Source organism: Rhinoderma darwinii, chromosome 4 (assembly GCF_050947455.1).
Source record: "Rhinoderma darwinii isolate aRhiDar2 chromosome 4, aRhiDar2.hap1, whole genome shotgun sequence".
Lineage (NCBI taxonomy): Eukaryota > Metazoa > Chordata > Amphibia > Anura > Rhinodermatidae > Rhinoderma > Rhinoderma darwinii.
In genome coordinates, this window is record NC_134690.1 from 224,305,521 (window position 1) to 224,322,894 (window position 17,374).

Here is a 17,374-nt window from a genome sequence, read left to right on the forward strand (position 1 = left end):
TATTTCTTTATATTTTTTACATGATTTTAACTTTGTCACATCTATCATATTCATAGCACTTTTAATGAATTTTATCATGTCCAATTTTAAAGAATTACTAATCGCTGGCAAAGGAACGGGAACTTACCACTCCCACTTTGAACCATCGCCTGCACCTTTGACACAGAAGCATTCCCTTTTAGTGGGTATAAAAGGAATGCATTTGTTTGTTTTATTAATAAGCCTGATGAAGACCTGATGACATTTTATATCAGTGTTTGTCATACTATATGTTCGTTCAGAATAATCAAGAAAAATAAACTCATCATCTATTTTTGTGATGGTGCATATATCACCAACGGTAGTGCCCCACATAGGAGCTTTTTTTTCGTCACCTTAGTCTATATGCTGCTTGCTTTGTCTGGATTATTTTTTTGTTTTGTTTTGTTTTTGTTTTTTGTTTTTTTACTGTCTACACTGTGTAAGTTATCTAAACTGATAAAGCTCTTTTCATCGGCAACGAAAAGGAAATAAAGCAAAAATAAGAAGGACGTCTAGACCACTATCAAGCCTTGCATTTTGCAATCGGCACTATAAAAACCGAACTGGACCAAATTTCACATGTTTTTGCATGACCTACCATAAACAGGGTGACGAGTGATAAATACTCGCTGGGTTTTTTCCATTGAAACAAAATGGCACCTAAATCAGGAAAGAATCCACTGAAAGATGATAGGGGAGACTCTGGGCGGATACTTGTGAAAAAATCCCCTGGGCGAGGAAAGGGAGAGGAGACGCAAAGGCATATAAAGGAATGTATTCAGGATGCTATAAAAGGCATGTTACCATCTCTATACGAGACTGTTGAGAAATCTATTGCTCAATCTCTACAGGCCCTAAAAGAAGATGTGGGAGTGCAGTCAGCAAGATTAGATTTCTTGGAACTGAAAATGGTAACTATGGAGGATGAGTCAGAAGCATGATCATGTGATCACATGGAAAGTTTGTTGTAGCAACAAACTGGAACGTTTGTTGCTACAACAAACTTTCCCGGGGACCGGTGCTAACATTGGTTGTCATGGTAAAACCAGAAGCAATACAATGGCCTCCGGGTCTGCAATGCAAAACCGGAGGCCATACAACAAACTCCGACCATGCACGGAAGCCTATCAAGACCAGACAGAGGCTGGTCCTGATAGGCTTCCTATCAGTATGATTCTCAGGGTATGTTCACATGCTTACAGCCCGAAACTAAGCCGTGTGAACATACCCTCAGTGTCACAATGACAGTTTATAATACGTTACACTACCTAGATAGTGTAACGTATTACACTACGTTACACTACTTGCAGTGATGCAGGTCTTCAAGTAAAACAAGTAAAAAGTATAAAAAAGTTACAAAAAATGTTTTATAAAAGTGTAAAAATAAGTTATAAGTTACAAAAACAAAAAATGTTTTTTTTCCTATAAGACTTTTATTATAGGAAAAAAAAACGTTAAAAAACTACACATATTTGGTATCACCGCATTCATAACGACCCAAACTATAAAACTATAATATTATTTTTCCCGCACGGTGAACACCACAAAAAAATAAGTCAAAAACTATGCCAGAATCACTTTTTTTTTGGTCACCACCCCTCCCAAAATATAGAATAAAATGTGATCAAAAAGTTGCATGTACCCCCAAATAGTACCAATAAAAACTACAACCAATTCCGCAAAAAAATAAGCCCTTACAAAGCTATTTTGGTTGAAAAATAAAAAAAGTTCTCAGAATATGGTGACACAAAAAATAAATTATTTTACGGGAATGTGATTCTATTGCGCAAATGCTACAAAACATAAAAAAACGATATACATAAGGTATCGCCATAATCGTATCGACACGCAGAATAAAGTAAAATGTCATTTATAGCGGACGGTGAAAACTGTAAAAAAAAAGGACAAAAAACATTGTCAGAATTTATGTTTTTTTGTCATCTTGCTTGTCAAAAAATAAAATAAAATGTGATCAAAAAAATCGCATGTACCCTAAAATTGTACCATTGAAAATTACAGTTTATCCCTCAACAAATAAGCCCTCACACAGCTCAGGTGGAGAAAAAATGAAAAGTTCTGGCTTTCAGAATATAGCGACAGAAATTGTGCAGAGTGTTCCAAAAGCAGATAAGATTGGGCACCATTTATCAGTGCGACACTGGCCACACATCTATGAATTATTATTTATTTACCGCATTATTATACCCTCTTAATATGCCCTGATGTACTCCACACAGTCTACATATGCCCTCCCATTATAAACTGAAATACCAGTAAAACCCCAAACAGAGCAACTGCCAAGCAAAATCTGCACGCCGAAAGCCAAATGGCGCTCCCTCCGTTCAGAATCCTACAGCACACCCAAACACCAGTTTACATCCACATATGACATTTTATACCCGGGAGAACCCGTTCAACATTGTATGAGGTATTTGTCTTCAGTGGCACAAACTTAGCACAACATATTGTGCACTAAAATGGCATATCAGTGGAAAATTTTCACTTTGCACCATTCGCTGCGCATTAACCCCTTTCGCGCACCACAACTTAATAGCATGTCGTGGTGCTGGGGGTTATATAGGTAGCGGGCTCATGTACTGAGCCCGCTCCATATGCTGCAGATGCCAGCTGTGCATTACAACTGACACCCGGGACTAACAGACAGGAACAGCGATCATGCTGTCACAGGAAACTGTAAAAATGACATTATATTGCAATACATTAGTATTGCAGTGTATTGTACCAGCATTGTCCAAACTATTACAATATACCATTATTTAACTCACAGTGAACGTCGTAAAGAATAGAGAATTTAAAATGCCAAAATCTTTGTTATTTGGTCACCTTAGCTTTTTAAATAAATGCAATAAAAAGTGATCAAAAAGTTGTATGTACCAATTAAATGGTACCAATAAAAGCAACAGCTTGTCCCGCAAAAAAAAAGCCCTCACACCGCTCAATCGACCAAAAAAATAAAAAAGGTTATGGGTCTCGGAATGTGGTGATAAAAAAGTAAAATATTTAAAAAAAACTGCATCAATTTGGTATCACTTTAATTATATTAAGTCTTAGAAAAAATTTAAGTAGTCGGTTTTTACCGCACGATGAAAGCCGTAAAAACAAAACCGAAAAAACAATGGAGGAATTGCAGCTTTTTCGAATTTCAGCCTGCAAAGAATTTTATTTTCAGTTTCTCAGTAAATTAAATGGTACTTTAAATGGTGTCACTAGAAACTACAACTCCTCCCGCACAAAATAAGCCCTCACACCACTCTATTGACGGAAGAATCAGTCCTGATTCTAATGAAAAACCATTGCCATAATCGGGAGAAATTGCTTTACAAATGTTTGGCTGCTTTTTCTCCTTTATCCTTTGTGAAAATGAAAAAATTCATAATTTTAGTGGAAAAAAATGTTGATATTCATTTTCACGGCCTAATTCTAATAAATTCTGCAAAAGACCTGTGGGGTCTAAATGCTCACTATACTCCTAGAAAGATTCCTTAAAGGGTGTAGTTTCCCAAATGGGGTCAGTTTTGGTGTGTTTCCACTGTTTTTGTACCTCAGGGGCTTTGCGAAAGCGACATGGCACCCGAAAACTATTCCAGCTAAATTTGAGCTCCAAAAGCCAAATAGCGCTCCTCCCCTTCTGAGCTCTGCCGTGGGTCTAAACAGTAGTTTATTACCACATATAGGTTATTGCAGTAATCGGAAGAAATGGCTTTACAAGTTTTGGGGTGCTTTTTATTCTTTATTTTTTGTAAACATTAAAAATTTCTATGTTTTTTCATGAAAAAAAGTAGATTTTCATTTTAATAGACTAATTCCAATAATTCTAGAAAAAGACCTGTGGGGTCAAGAAGATGCTAACTATACCCCTAGATAAATTAATTGAGGTGTGTATTTTCCAAAACAGTGTCCCTTTTGGGGAGTTACTGTTTTGGCACCACAAGACCTCTTTAAACCTGACATGGTGCATAAAGTATATTCTAAAAAAAGGAGGCCCCAAATCCTCTAGGTGCTCCTTTGCTTCTGAGGCCTGTGTTTCAGTCTATTAGCGCACTAGTGCCCCATGTCGGATATTTCTAAAAACTGCAGAATCTGGGCAATAAATATTGAGTTATGTTTCTCTGGTAAAACTTTCTGTGTTAAAGAATTTTTTTTACTACAAATGAATTACGGCAAAAATTTTTAGTACATTTCCCCTCTACTTTGCTTTAATTCCTGTGAAACGCCTAAAGGGTTAAGAAACTTTCTGAATGCTGTTTTAAATGCTTTGAGCGGTGCAGTTTTTAAAATGGGGTAATTTATGGGGTCTATCTACTATATAAGGCCCTCAAGGCCACTTGAGAACTGAATTGGGCCTTGAAAAATAGCATTTTCAAATTTTCTTGAAAATGTGAGAAATTGTTGCTTAAGTTCTAAGCCTTGTGACATCCTAGAAAATAAAAGAATGTTCAAAAAATTATGCAAACATATGGGATATTTGAAATAGTAATTATTTTGTGTGGTATTACTATCTGTTTTACAAGCAGATAAATAAAAAATGAGAAAAATCATAATTTTTGCAAATTTTCTTTAAATCTTGGTGTTTTTCACAAATAAGCAATGAATTTATTGACCACATTTTTCCACTAACATAAAGTACAATATGTCACGAGAAAACATTTTCAGAACCGATTGGAGAGGTAAAAGCATTCCAGAATTATCACCACATAAAATGACACACGTCAGATTTGAAAAAGGCCAAAATGAGCTCGGTCCTGAAAGGGTTAAAGCTAAAATTCTCAAAACCCAAGAACTCAATAATATCTGGCTAGAAAAAAAATCTGAATTTTTATAGTAACCGGTAAGCCAAACTTTTTAGATACGGTAATAAATCTGGCAAATTGCTTTATACCTTGTCAAAAGAGGTCAACGGAAATAAAAATATACACGCTATTAAAGTTTAGAGGAGAAAAATATGTAGTGACATTAAGAAGATAAATAACGTTTTTTTCGAGTTTTAGAAAGATCTATATAGACCTGATAAAGGGCATATTGATCCCAATGATAAATATTTGATAGATACGAATCTTCCCATCTTGACGGAAGAACAGAGGAGTGCATTGAGTAGACCAATAACTGCGCAGGAAATAGATAGTATTATCGAACAATCAATTAATAACAAAGCACCTGGCCCAGACGGGTACACCAGTGAATTCTATAATTTGTTAAAAGAAGAAATTAGAATGGACCTGAAAGGGCTATTTAACACTTTTGCTAAACAAAATAAATATGCCATCTAGTGAGACAGCCCATATCAAGGTGTTTGTCAATAAGGGAAAGGACCAATTACTTCCTGGGTCATATAGACTTATTTCTGAATTTATGAGCAAAATTCTAGCGAATAGATTAGCCGAAATTATGCCTAGCTTGATCACACCAGACCAAAATGGCTTTATTAAAGGCAGGAAAACAGTTAGAGCATGCCCCCACGTGGCGGATTTCCTCCGCAACTGTCCGCATCAATTCCGCACCTAATCCGGGTTGCGGATTACGGCTGCGGATCTGCCCAAAATGTGCAGTCAATTGATGGGACTAGCTGCTGCGGACTGCGGAAAAAGTGCTTCCCTTCTCTCTATCAGTGCAGGATAGAGAGAAGGGACAGCACTTTCCCTAGTGAAAGTAAACGACTTTCATATTTACCGGCCGTTGTCTTGGTGACGCGTCCCTCTTTCGGCATCCAGCCCGACCTCCCTGGATGACGCGGCAGTCCATGTGACCGCTGCAGCCTGTGATTGGCTGCAGCCGTCACTTAGACTGAAACGTCATCCTGGGAAGCTGGACTGTAGACCTAGAAATACATAGGTCCAGCCAGAATGAAGAAATGTCATGTTAAAAAAGCAAGACGCATCCGCAGCACACATAACATGTGCATGACAGCTGCGGACTTCATTGCGGAATTTAGAATCTCCATTGAAGTCAATGGAGAAATTCCGCCATGAGTCCGCAACCAGTCCACCACTGCTCCGCAACAGACAGAGCATGCTGCGGACACCAAATTCCGCTCCGCAGCCTATGCTCCGCAGCGGAATTTTACGCATCGTCTAAATGAACACTTCTAAATTTAAGTGGAAGTCAATGGAGAAACGGCTCCGCTGCGGATTAACGCTGCGGAGTGTTCGCAGCGGAATTCAAGTGAAATTCCGCCACGTGTGAACCCAGCCTTAGAAGCATCAGAAGGCTTTTGACAGTGATGGACTGGACAAATAGTAAAAAGAAGGGAGAAGATGACCCGGCTATTTTTATGGTAGATGCATGGTAAATGCAGAAAAGGGCTTTGATTCTGTTCGATGGCCCTGGCTATTTGCCGTACTAAATAAAATGGGCTTTAGAGGAGACTTTGTAAATTTCCTGCAAGGATTCTACAGCCAACCGAAGGCCCGAGTAATAATTGCTGGAGAAATATCATATGCTATAGAATTAGGAAGAGGCACAAGACAAGGCTGTCCTCTGTCCCCCCTCCTTTTCAATTTGTCAATAGAACCTCTCTCCAGATATATAGCAAATCAAATAGAGATTAGAGGTGTTAAAATAAATAAACAAGAAATTAAGATTAGTTTATTCGCAGACGATCTTTTGATCTTTTTGTCAGACCCTAGACACTCTATGTCACTTGTCTTGGAAACACTATACGATTTTGAAATTCGATCAGGATACAAGATAAATAGATCAAAAAGCAAGGGTTTTTTTTCAAAAAATCAGAGGAGACAGACATTGGGTCCGAGACCTGGAGATCAAAATAGTGGATGTAAAATGTATATATCTAGGGATAACTACAGCATGCTCGAAACGAGAGATATATGATCTAAATATAGGAGCCATAATAGAGAAAATTAAAAAAGCGCTACATAAATGGAGAGACCTTCCAATCTCTCTTTTCGGGAGAATACAACTTATTAAAATTATTAGCTTCATGCGTCTATTATATCCAATGCAATTATTTCCGCTAATTTTGAAACTGAAAGATATTCTCCTAATTGAAAGATATTGAAAAAAATATATTTGGAAAAATAAGAGACCACGAATGGCCTTGAGGAGGCTGATGATGACTAGAGAGAGAGTGAGGCTAGGATTCTGAGATATTAAATAATACAACTTAGCATGCCTAACCAGATATTTAATTGATTGAATTCATAATAAGTACAAATTTGTAAGTAATGTCCTAGAAAAATAAATGTATGTTCAAAAACAATGATGCCAACATAAAGTAGACATGTGGTAAATATTTAACTATCAACTATTTTGTGTGATATAACTATCTGTCTTACAAGCAGAATAATTAGAATTTTTAAAAGTGCTAATTTTTATAAATTTTCAGTAAATGTAGCATTTTTTAATGAATAAACACAAAGCATAATGCCAAAAATTTACCACCAACATAAAGTACAATGTGTCATGAAAAAACAATCTCAGAATCACTCATATAGGTAAATGCATTCTAAAGTTATTACCACATAAAGTATCTAACGTCAGATTAGAAAAATAGGGCTCTGGCATTAAGGCATCAACTGGCAGCGACGGTAACAAGTTAAAGGGTAACTAAACTTTCAGAAAACTTATGACATGTCATAGTGACATGCCAGAAGTTTGATCTGTGGAGGTCTGAGCACTGAGACCCCACCGGAAAGTGGAGCAATTGGTGTATGGGCTCAATAGAAAGTCTATTTCTGAGAAAAGCCGATCAGAAACAAAGCGGCTCAGTGCTCACCAGAGCTCTTCTTCCGCATCGTTTTAACAATCGGTGGGGGTCTCAGTGCTCATATCCCCACCGATCAAAACTTCTGGCATGTCACTATGACATGTCAGAAGTTTTCTGGAAGTATAGTTACCCTTTAACTCTAATCCTCGAGGAGCTACGGGTCTGAGGTATAGGGAAGATAAGACGTATATGCGGACTATGGTCAGCACAAAAAAACTCCTGATGCAGTATTTGACTTCTTATAGTTAAAATAAATGCATGCAATAACATCACAGATTCTTCTAATCCAATCCCCTTCTAATGCCTATGGAACTATATGCCTAAAATTTGTTTATAGTACATACATATTATATAAGACTGGTTAAATCCAGGAAATGATGGCAAGGTAGTTTACTTGGCCTTTCAATTACAGAGAAAATGTCAGATAGCAGATTATGAAAGGCAGCCTGGCTTCACGAAAAATGGAGTCCCACTTTGAGTATATAACATAAACTCCATTATACTGTAGACCACTACATTATTTCAGATCCCCGACAAAACCCCTAAATTAATTCAAACCCCAGACCAGATCCCAGAATTAAGTCACACCCCAGACAAGATGCCAAAATTATACAGATCCCAGACCCCTAAATTAAGTAAGACTCCAGACCCCTACATTAATTCAGACCTTAGACCAGATTCCTAAATTAATTCAGACCACCAACCAAACCCTTTAATTTCACTGTACAGCTTCTAAAACCAGAGTTGTTTGGCATCCAATTAAAATGGATACTGCATCAGCCGAAACATCAGGACAGTTGTTCCTCATGATGCAAACAAGTGAGAAAATACCTGTATTGTTTTTTAAAAATAAATAAATAAACAGTTTGCATCACATCTGGAGTATCTCTCAATTTTGGCCTTTTTGATTGAAATACTACTCTTCTACCACCTACTCTTTCTGCATTTTCCCAAAAGATTTAATTAGGACAGTTTCACACTTGCATTTATTTATTTATTTTTTTATACTTTGCAATAGCAACTGATCTAACCTCGTTAAAAAAAATTATAACAAATCGACACAGGGGATCAAGAGAAGGCAGAGTTACTAAATGGGTTCTTTAGCTCTGTATATACAACAGAAGAAAGAGCAGCTGATGTAGCCGGTGCCAGTGCTGTTAATATATCAGTTGATATACTGAATTGGATGAATGTAGATATGGTCCAAGCTAAATTAAATAAAATAAATGTGCACAAGGCCCCGGGACCAGATGGGTTACACCCTAGAATTCTTAATGAGCTTAGTTCAGTTATTTCTGTCCCCCTTTTCATAATATTCAGAGAATCTCTAGTGACTGGTATAGTGCCAAGGGACTGGCGCAGCGCAAATGTGGTGCCTATTTTCAAAAAGGGCTCTAGGTCTTCCCCGGGTAATTATAGACCAGTAAGCTTAACATCCATCGTGGGGAAAATGTTTGAGGGGCTATTGAGGGACTATATACAGGATTATGTGACAATAAATAGCATTATAAGTGACAGCCAGCACGGTTTTACTAAGGACAGAAGTTGTCAAACTAACCTAATCTGTTTTTATGAAGAGGTGAGCAGAAGTCTAGACAGAGAGGCCGCTGTGGATTTAGTGTTTTTGGACTTTGCAAAGGCATTTGACACTGTCCCCCATAGACGCCTAATGGGTAAATTAAGGACTATAGGTTTAGAAAATATAGTTTGTAATTGGATTGAGAATTGGCTCAAGGACCGTATCCAGAGAGTTGTGGTCAATGATTCCTACTCTGAATGGTCCCCGGTAATAAGTGGTGTACTCCAGGGTTCAGTGAGGGGACCCCTATTATTCAACTTATTTATTAATGATATAGAAGATGGGATTAATAGCACTATTTCTATTTTTGCAGATGACACCAAGCTATGCAATATAGTTCAGTCTATGGAAGATGTTCATGAATTGCAGGCAGATTTAAACAAACTAAGTGTTTGGGCGTCCACTTGGCAGATGAAGTTTAATGTAGATAAATGTAAAGTTATGCATCTGGGTACCAACAACCTGCATGCATCATATGTCCTAGGGGGAGCTACACTGGCGGATTAACTTGTTGAGAAGGATCTGGGTGTTCTTGTAAATCATAAACTCAATAACAGCATGCAGTGTCAATCAGCTGCTTCAAAGGCCAGCAGGATATTGTCGTGTATTAAAAGAGGCATGGACTCACGGGACAGGGATGTAATATTGCCACTTTACAAAGCATTAGTGAGGCCTCATCTAGAATATGCAGTTCAGTTCTGGGCTCCAGTTCATAGAAAGGATGCCCTGGAGTTGGAAAAAATACAAAGAAGAGCAACGAAGCTAATTAGGGGCATGGAGAATTTAAGTTATGAGGAAAGATTGAAAGAATTAAACCTATTTAGCCTTGAAAAAAGACGACTAAGGGGGGACATGATTAACTTATATAAACATATTAATTGCACATACAAAAAATATGGTGAAATCTTGTTCCTTGTAAAACCCCCTCAAAAAACAAGGGGGCACTCCCTCCGTCTGGAGAAAAAAAGGTTCAAGCTGCAGAGGCGACAAGGCTTCTTTACCGTGAGAACTGTGAATCTATGGAATAGCCTACCGCAGGAGCTGGTCACAGCAGGGACAGTAGATGGCTTTAAAAAAGGGTTAGATAATTTCCTAGAGCAAAAAAATATTAGCTCCTATGTGTAGAAATTTTTCCTTCCCTTTTCCCGTCCCTTGGTTGAACTTGATGGACATGTGTCTTTTTTCAGCCGTACTAACTATGTAACTATGTATGTAACTATGTAACTATGACATCAGTTATAGGCTCTGTTCACATCAGTGTCCAGGTTTTCTATTGTTCTGCTTTGTCATAGGACCCGAAAAACTAAAAAACGGAAGCGCTGGATCTGTTGCACGATGTGCATCAATGGTGCAAGACGGAACCGATTGACTTTGTTGGATTCCATCGTATTTCCGTCATGGTAGATGTCATTTTACCGGACAAAATAGAGCATTGGGACTCTTTAAATTCTATATTAACCTATCAGTATGTATTTGGATTGTGAGAATAAACCCACGCAAACACAGGGAGAACATACAAACTCCATGGCGATGATATCCTTAGTCGATATCAAGCCCAGGTCCCCAGCGCTGTGAGACAATAGTGCTAACCATTGAGCCACCATGCTGCCCCAAAATGAATATGATACATCAAGGCATCTATATAATTCTAATCAAAGTTCTTATTCTCACTATCCCCCTGAAAGCAAGGTATATTTGTTCCAAAAAAGGATCTCGCCTCTGACACCAAGTGTTAAGCCTTGTTCACATCTATGTTGGGGGATCCAGTAAAAAAGTTAATTATCCATCAAATGCTTTTCATCAATTATAATATATAAGGTAAGAAGTCTATTGTACTTACACGTAAGTATGTGAGTGGATCCTGGACTGTCTGCCCATTTAAGGTTTAGACAATATTAACTTCTTAGGGAATCCCTGTAATACTAACTCATTTGGCATCTGTTTTCCCTCTAAGCTGTGTGCTCTGGAAAAGAAAGAGTTAAAACAGCAGACTAAAAGGGTCTCACTGACCCAGTACCAGATCTACCAGTCCAGTATGGAATGTTTACATCTATCATTTCAAAAGTTCACAGGGAAAAGTGAGGGGCACCAAACTTTGGTTTCTGCTATGTACATGAACATGGTGATCTGTATTTAATATGTTGTACACTGAATTAAAAGGCAGACTTTAGTGATTTCTCTGATCTTTGCCATTAGGGCAGAGGTGTCGATGAAATTGGCATCCACATAACCACTCCTAATCACATTAGCTGCTGCGCCTGCTCAATGTCATCGCCTTGGTGTATGTGTGTCACTAAGCGGGAATGCACTACATATAAACTATTATGAGGGTAGCAAGTGGTTAAAAATAATAAAGCAAAACCACATTTTATTTTAAAATTGTTTCGTCATTTGCTTTTTAGTAACACATCATAAACAAGTAGCACATTATTGTGTGTATTAACATTATTTCAGTGAATATCGATCACTGTGGGTAGAAGCTTACATGCACTGACTAAATGTTAATTTTTTTTACATTAACAAGATTCTATCATGGACACTAATTATATGAAGAGTTCAAAAATAAGATCATTAGTGAACTAAGCTTTAGATTAGCACTTTCAGAATCTCAGGATACTTTTGTGAGCACCTCATTAGTCATTATGCCTTGGAAAGAATTCTTTCTCTTATTTTACATATGCAAAGTTTGGGGTTTTTAAATCATTCATGTATCATATTAAAGTCTAATGCAATACTCATGACTACATTCAGGATCATTCAATTTAATTGCCTTTACCAAGACAAGATAACTCTGTTTGCCCTGTTGACTTCAGAGAGATGCTTTTATAGCTATTGGAGAAAAATGGAAACGTACTATTAACTTTGATCTCCGGATTCTTTCTGAAGTTAGCAGATGTTAAATATACTGACAGCGTAGCGAATATATTTTCAGGTACAATGTGCATTTTGACAGAAATTACTAGTGATGCAAATGAAGCTGCTATGGGTGTTTTTCACATTTAATCTTTGTTCACATTTTTCTTAAAAGCACATATCTAATTTATAGCCTGAAATACATCATCCTCAATATTTATTGGCAGGACAAGTTCAATAAGTTGAGCCTTAAGCATTTCTGTCTGGACTGCAATGTTTCGCTAACAATTTCAAGAGACAAGAAAACCATTTTAAAACCACATGTGAAAAATAACAAAACAACATAACTTTACTTTGAAACAGCAAGACAGAAGATATGCCTCAGGCTTCTTTGTCCATGGTAAAAGTTCTAAAAGGAAGCCTGAAGCACATCTTTTCACAATAGAATACAAGTTCACCTGACTTGTTTGTAATGTAGGCTTTATATAGAAATCCAATATCCAATCATGTGTTTCCAGACACAAAAATTTGTTTGTATCAGTCAAAATGCACAATAACAGTTACTTTATTTTTCTTTTGATTTCTCTTCCTAAGTTCAATACACCTAAGGCCTCATTCACACAAACGTCTTCCAAGTCCATACTTGAGAAGTCCCATCCTGAATGCATGAGATAATGTTAGTTAATGCAACTATTTACACAGTTGTACGTTCTATTATTGCCCATATTGGTACTGTATTGGTCCCATAACCTAACATGCTATCAGTGGAGCATGTAAAAGTATACTAGCTCTTAGTGTCAACTGCATTTATGTCTGTATTTGATCCATATGTTTGGCAGGCATATAGGATAAATTATACATTACCACCTAAGGGCATGCCCACACGTGGCGGATTTCCTCCGCAACTGTCCGCATCAATGCCGCACAGAATCTGCCAAAAATGTGCAGTAAATTGATGCGGACTAGCTGCTGCGTACTGCGGTAAAAGTGCTTCCCTTCTCTCTATCAGTGCAGGATAGAGAGAAGGGCCAGCACTTTCCCTAGTGAAAGTAAACGACTTTCATACTTACCGGCCGTTGTCTTGGTGACGCGTCCCTCTTTCGGCATCCAGCCCGACCTCCCTGGATGACGCGGCAGTCCATGTGACCGCTGCAGCCTGTGATTGGCTGCAGCCGTCACTTAGACTGAAACGTCATCCTGAGAAGCCGGACTGGAGACAGAAGCAGGGAGTTCTCGGTAAGTATGAACTTCTATTTTTTTTACAGGTTGCTGTATATTGGGATCGGTAGTCACTGTCCAGGGTGCAGAAACAGTTACTGCCGATCGCTTAACTCTTTCAGCACCCTGGACAGTGACTATTTACTGACGTCTCCTAGCAACGCTCCCGTAATTACGGGAGCCCCATTTACTTCCTCAGTCTGGCTGTAGACCTAGAAATACATAGGTCCAGCCAGAATTAAGAAATGTAATGTCAAAAAAGCAAGACGCATCCGCAGCACACATAACATGTGCATGACAGCTGCGGACTTCATTGCGGAAATTAGAATCTCCATTGAAGTCAATGGAGAAATTCCGCCATGAGTCCGCAACCAGTCCGCCACAACTCCGCAACATCCATTGCATGCTGCGGACACCAAATTCCGCACTGCAGCCTATGCTCCGCAGCGGAATTTTCAGCCTCGTCTAAACGAACCCTACTAAATAGAAGTGGAAGTCAATGGAGAAACGGCTCCGCTGCGGATTAACGCTGCGGAGTGTCCGCAGCAGAATTCAAGAGCAATTCCGCCACGTGTGGCTTTGCCCTTAAACTCCTACTGAGGTGCTATACGTGAGGCACTTGTGTAATGCTGGTTAATTCTCTTTACTGGTAAGGATCTGGCAAAGCATCTACATACCTACTGAACTCTTCCATGGCGTAGATCCAGGAGTCTGAAAGATATATTCACCAAGTGCCACTACAATCTGCTTATTCAGAGAAATATGTTTGGTAGTAAAGGCTCCAAATGGGGCTCCTACTCTTGTGGATATTGCTCGGTGTGCAAATTTATGGAGCGGTCCCTGATATTCAATAATTCGTCAGGTGATAAAAGCTACAAGATTGTTCATCATATTACATGTAGCATTGAGGCAGCTGTTTGTATTGCTGCCTGCCTGTGTGACTTCAGCTTTTTTCCAGGACAACCTGGAAATTGAAGGTCAGAATCTTGGAACACGTGAAAGATATTCGGGGGACAGTAAAGGTGAAAATTAGTAAAAATTGAAAAACAATTCTTAAACTTTTGGCATTTACATTACTGTTTCCCCAAAGGTTTTAAAGTTAGAGGCATAGATCATCTTAGATTAGGAAATAGGGAAGGAGATATTAAAAGTAGCGCTCCTCCAAAAAGTAACAAAATTGATGGTGTTATTACAAACCGTTTTACCATATGGTTTAAATGAGGCTGTTGGTTTTAAGTATTTTCTGTGATAAGATTTTGCACGATTTTAATAGCTAGGGTTATGGAGTTGTTTTACATTTGTTGTCTTTGTGAGAAAATAATAATAATAGGTAATTTTGTTATTCATTTGTGCCAGTGTTTAGTTTACCTGAAATTATACTTTCTTGGCGGAAAGACATCCGCATTGGGGTCATATGTTGAACACCTTAAATTCGATCAAGTTTTTACTAAATCTCTAGGAATGGTGTGAGATGGATGGAAGATGCACATTATGTCATCGATTTAAATGAATTTTTTTATGGGAGTTAATTTGTATTAATTGCTCACTGGTAATATATATTATATTGATATCATTGTAGCGCGCATATATGCTTAGTTGAGGTAGAGGGTTTTAGTATGTTAGTTTTTTAGGAGAGGGGGTTGGATGTTTAACTTATATTTTGGGGGTTACTAATGTGAGTAATTTTTCAGTGGATGTTTTTTACCTCTTATGTGTTATGGGCACTTTTTCATGTGTATCTATTGGTGCTGTGACTTATTGGTCATTTTATAATGCATTATGTATGTATTTTATGTATTTTATAATGGTACTATATGTATCATATATGAACTGATTATGTAATATCATATATAGTATTTATTTATAGATCTATTTATTATTATTCATTATTACTATTCATAATGTTTTGTTTAATATAATATTATACAGTGCCCTGCAAAAGTATTATCCCTTGTTTGGTGTTTTTCCTGTTTGATTTGATTTACACAACATGCCTATGTACCACTTTGAAAGTGCAAAATAATTTTTACTTTGACACGAACCATAATTAAGACAAAAACAGACATTTAATGTGCATTAGTACTCAACCCCTGAAAATCAATATGTTGTTCAGCCAAGTTTTGCAGCAATTACAGATGCAAGTCTTATGGGGTATGTCTCTATTAGACAGATTTTCAATTGGATTGAGGTCTGGGCTTTGGCCATTCCAAGATGTTTAAATGTTTCCCCTTAACCCACTCTGGTGTAGCTTTAACAGTATGTTTAAGTTCATTGTCCTGCTGGAAAGTGAACCTCCGCCCTGTATTTACTGTCATCCATCTTTCCTTCAATATTGGTCAATTTTCCAGTCCCTGGCGAAGGTGTTCTTAAGGTGAGGGTAAGTGTGAGGATAAGTGTTAGGTTTGAGAAAAAACATAGCATATAGCATTTATCATGATAATTTTAGTCTCATATGACCAGAGAATCTTCTTTCATGTGTTTTCGTGAGTTTGCGACAAGCTGTTTGGAAAACTTAAAACGTGTTTTCTAATGTTTTTCATTAAGCAATGGCTTTTTCTGGTCACTCTTCCATAAAGCCACACTCTGTGGAATCTACCGCTTATAGTAGTCCCATGGACAGATACTTCCATCTCCGCTGCGGATCTTTGGAGCTCCTTTAGTGTTTTTATTGGTGTCTTTGTGAAATCTCTGAATAATGCCCTCTTTGCCCGGTCTGTGAGTTTTGGTCGGCAGCCTCCCCTTGTCAAGTTTGTAGTTGTGCCATACTCTTCCCATTTTGTTATAATGGCATTAAAAGTGCTCTATGGGATGTTCAAAGTTCGGGCTATAATTTTTTTATAACCCAACCCTGATCTATACCTCTCTACAACTTTGTTTCTGACCTGTTTGGAGAGCTACTTGGTCTTCATGTTGCTTGCTTAGGGTTGTTGCAGACTCAGGGGCCTTTCAGAACAGGTCTATTAAAACTGACATCATGTGACCGATCATGTGACGCTTTGATTGCACACACGGGGATCTTATTTAACTAAAGTGATTTCTGAAGTTAATTGGTTTGACCAGATCTTATTTAGGGGTCTCAAAGCAACGGGGGAGAATACATAAGCACTCAAAACTAATTAGTATATATATATATATATATATATATATATATATATATATATGTATTTATTTTATTTTTTTATTATTTTATGTTTGTTTTATGTTTGTTTTATGTTTGCTTGATTTTTTATGTTATTTTAAATCTAATTTAAAATTCATTTTAATTTCAGGTTGTGATAAAACATAAAAACAAAAACACCAGGAGATGTGAGTACTTTCACAAAGGCACTCTTTATGATTTTTTGAATAGTATTTATGCACATTTGTTAAGCACATAAACATTAGTGCACCTGTCACTTTATTATATTGAGTAGGTTGTTTTAATGATCGCCTTTACATATTTTTCTGAATGTTTGATGCAATACTAATAATACAGTCCCTATAAAAAAAATAGGTTTCCAGTCTTGCACTTTCTTGTATTTATATGTTCAACATTCCAGCAGCTCATATACTTTCACTGACACTGTCCCCTTAGAATTCACGATGATACAGACGAGCTTAAGCAGTGCGCTGACTTGGCACCTTGGATTGTCGCCGCTTTGTTTACTCTTTGTCTAATGAGATGGTTTGAACCATGCACCACTTGCTTGGTTCCTGGTTACTCAAATATTTACTGTTTTGTTATTTATGTACACAATTCAATAAAGGATTATTTCTCTTCTAATATGCTCTTGGGCATAGAATATCTTGGTATGTTCTTTGTCGCTGTGTATTCAGTAAAGGAGGAGCTCTTGTTATACATCTTTGAGGAATTGTATAAAGTGCACTTTAGCATGGATTAGCACCCCTTACATGATAGTGCACTTGAATTGTCCTCTGTTGCCGTGCACCTGAACAGTTGATACCTCAGTGAAGCTTAC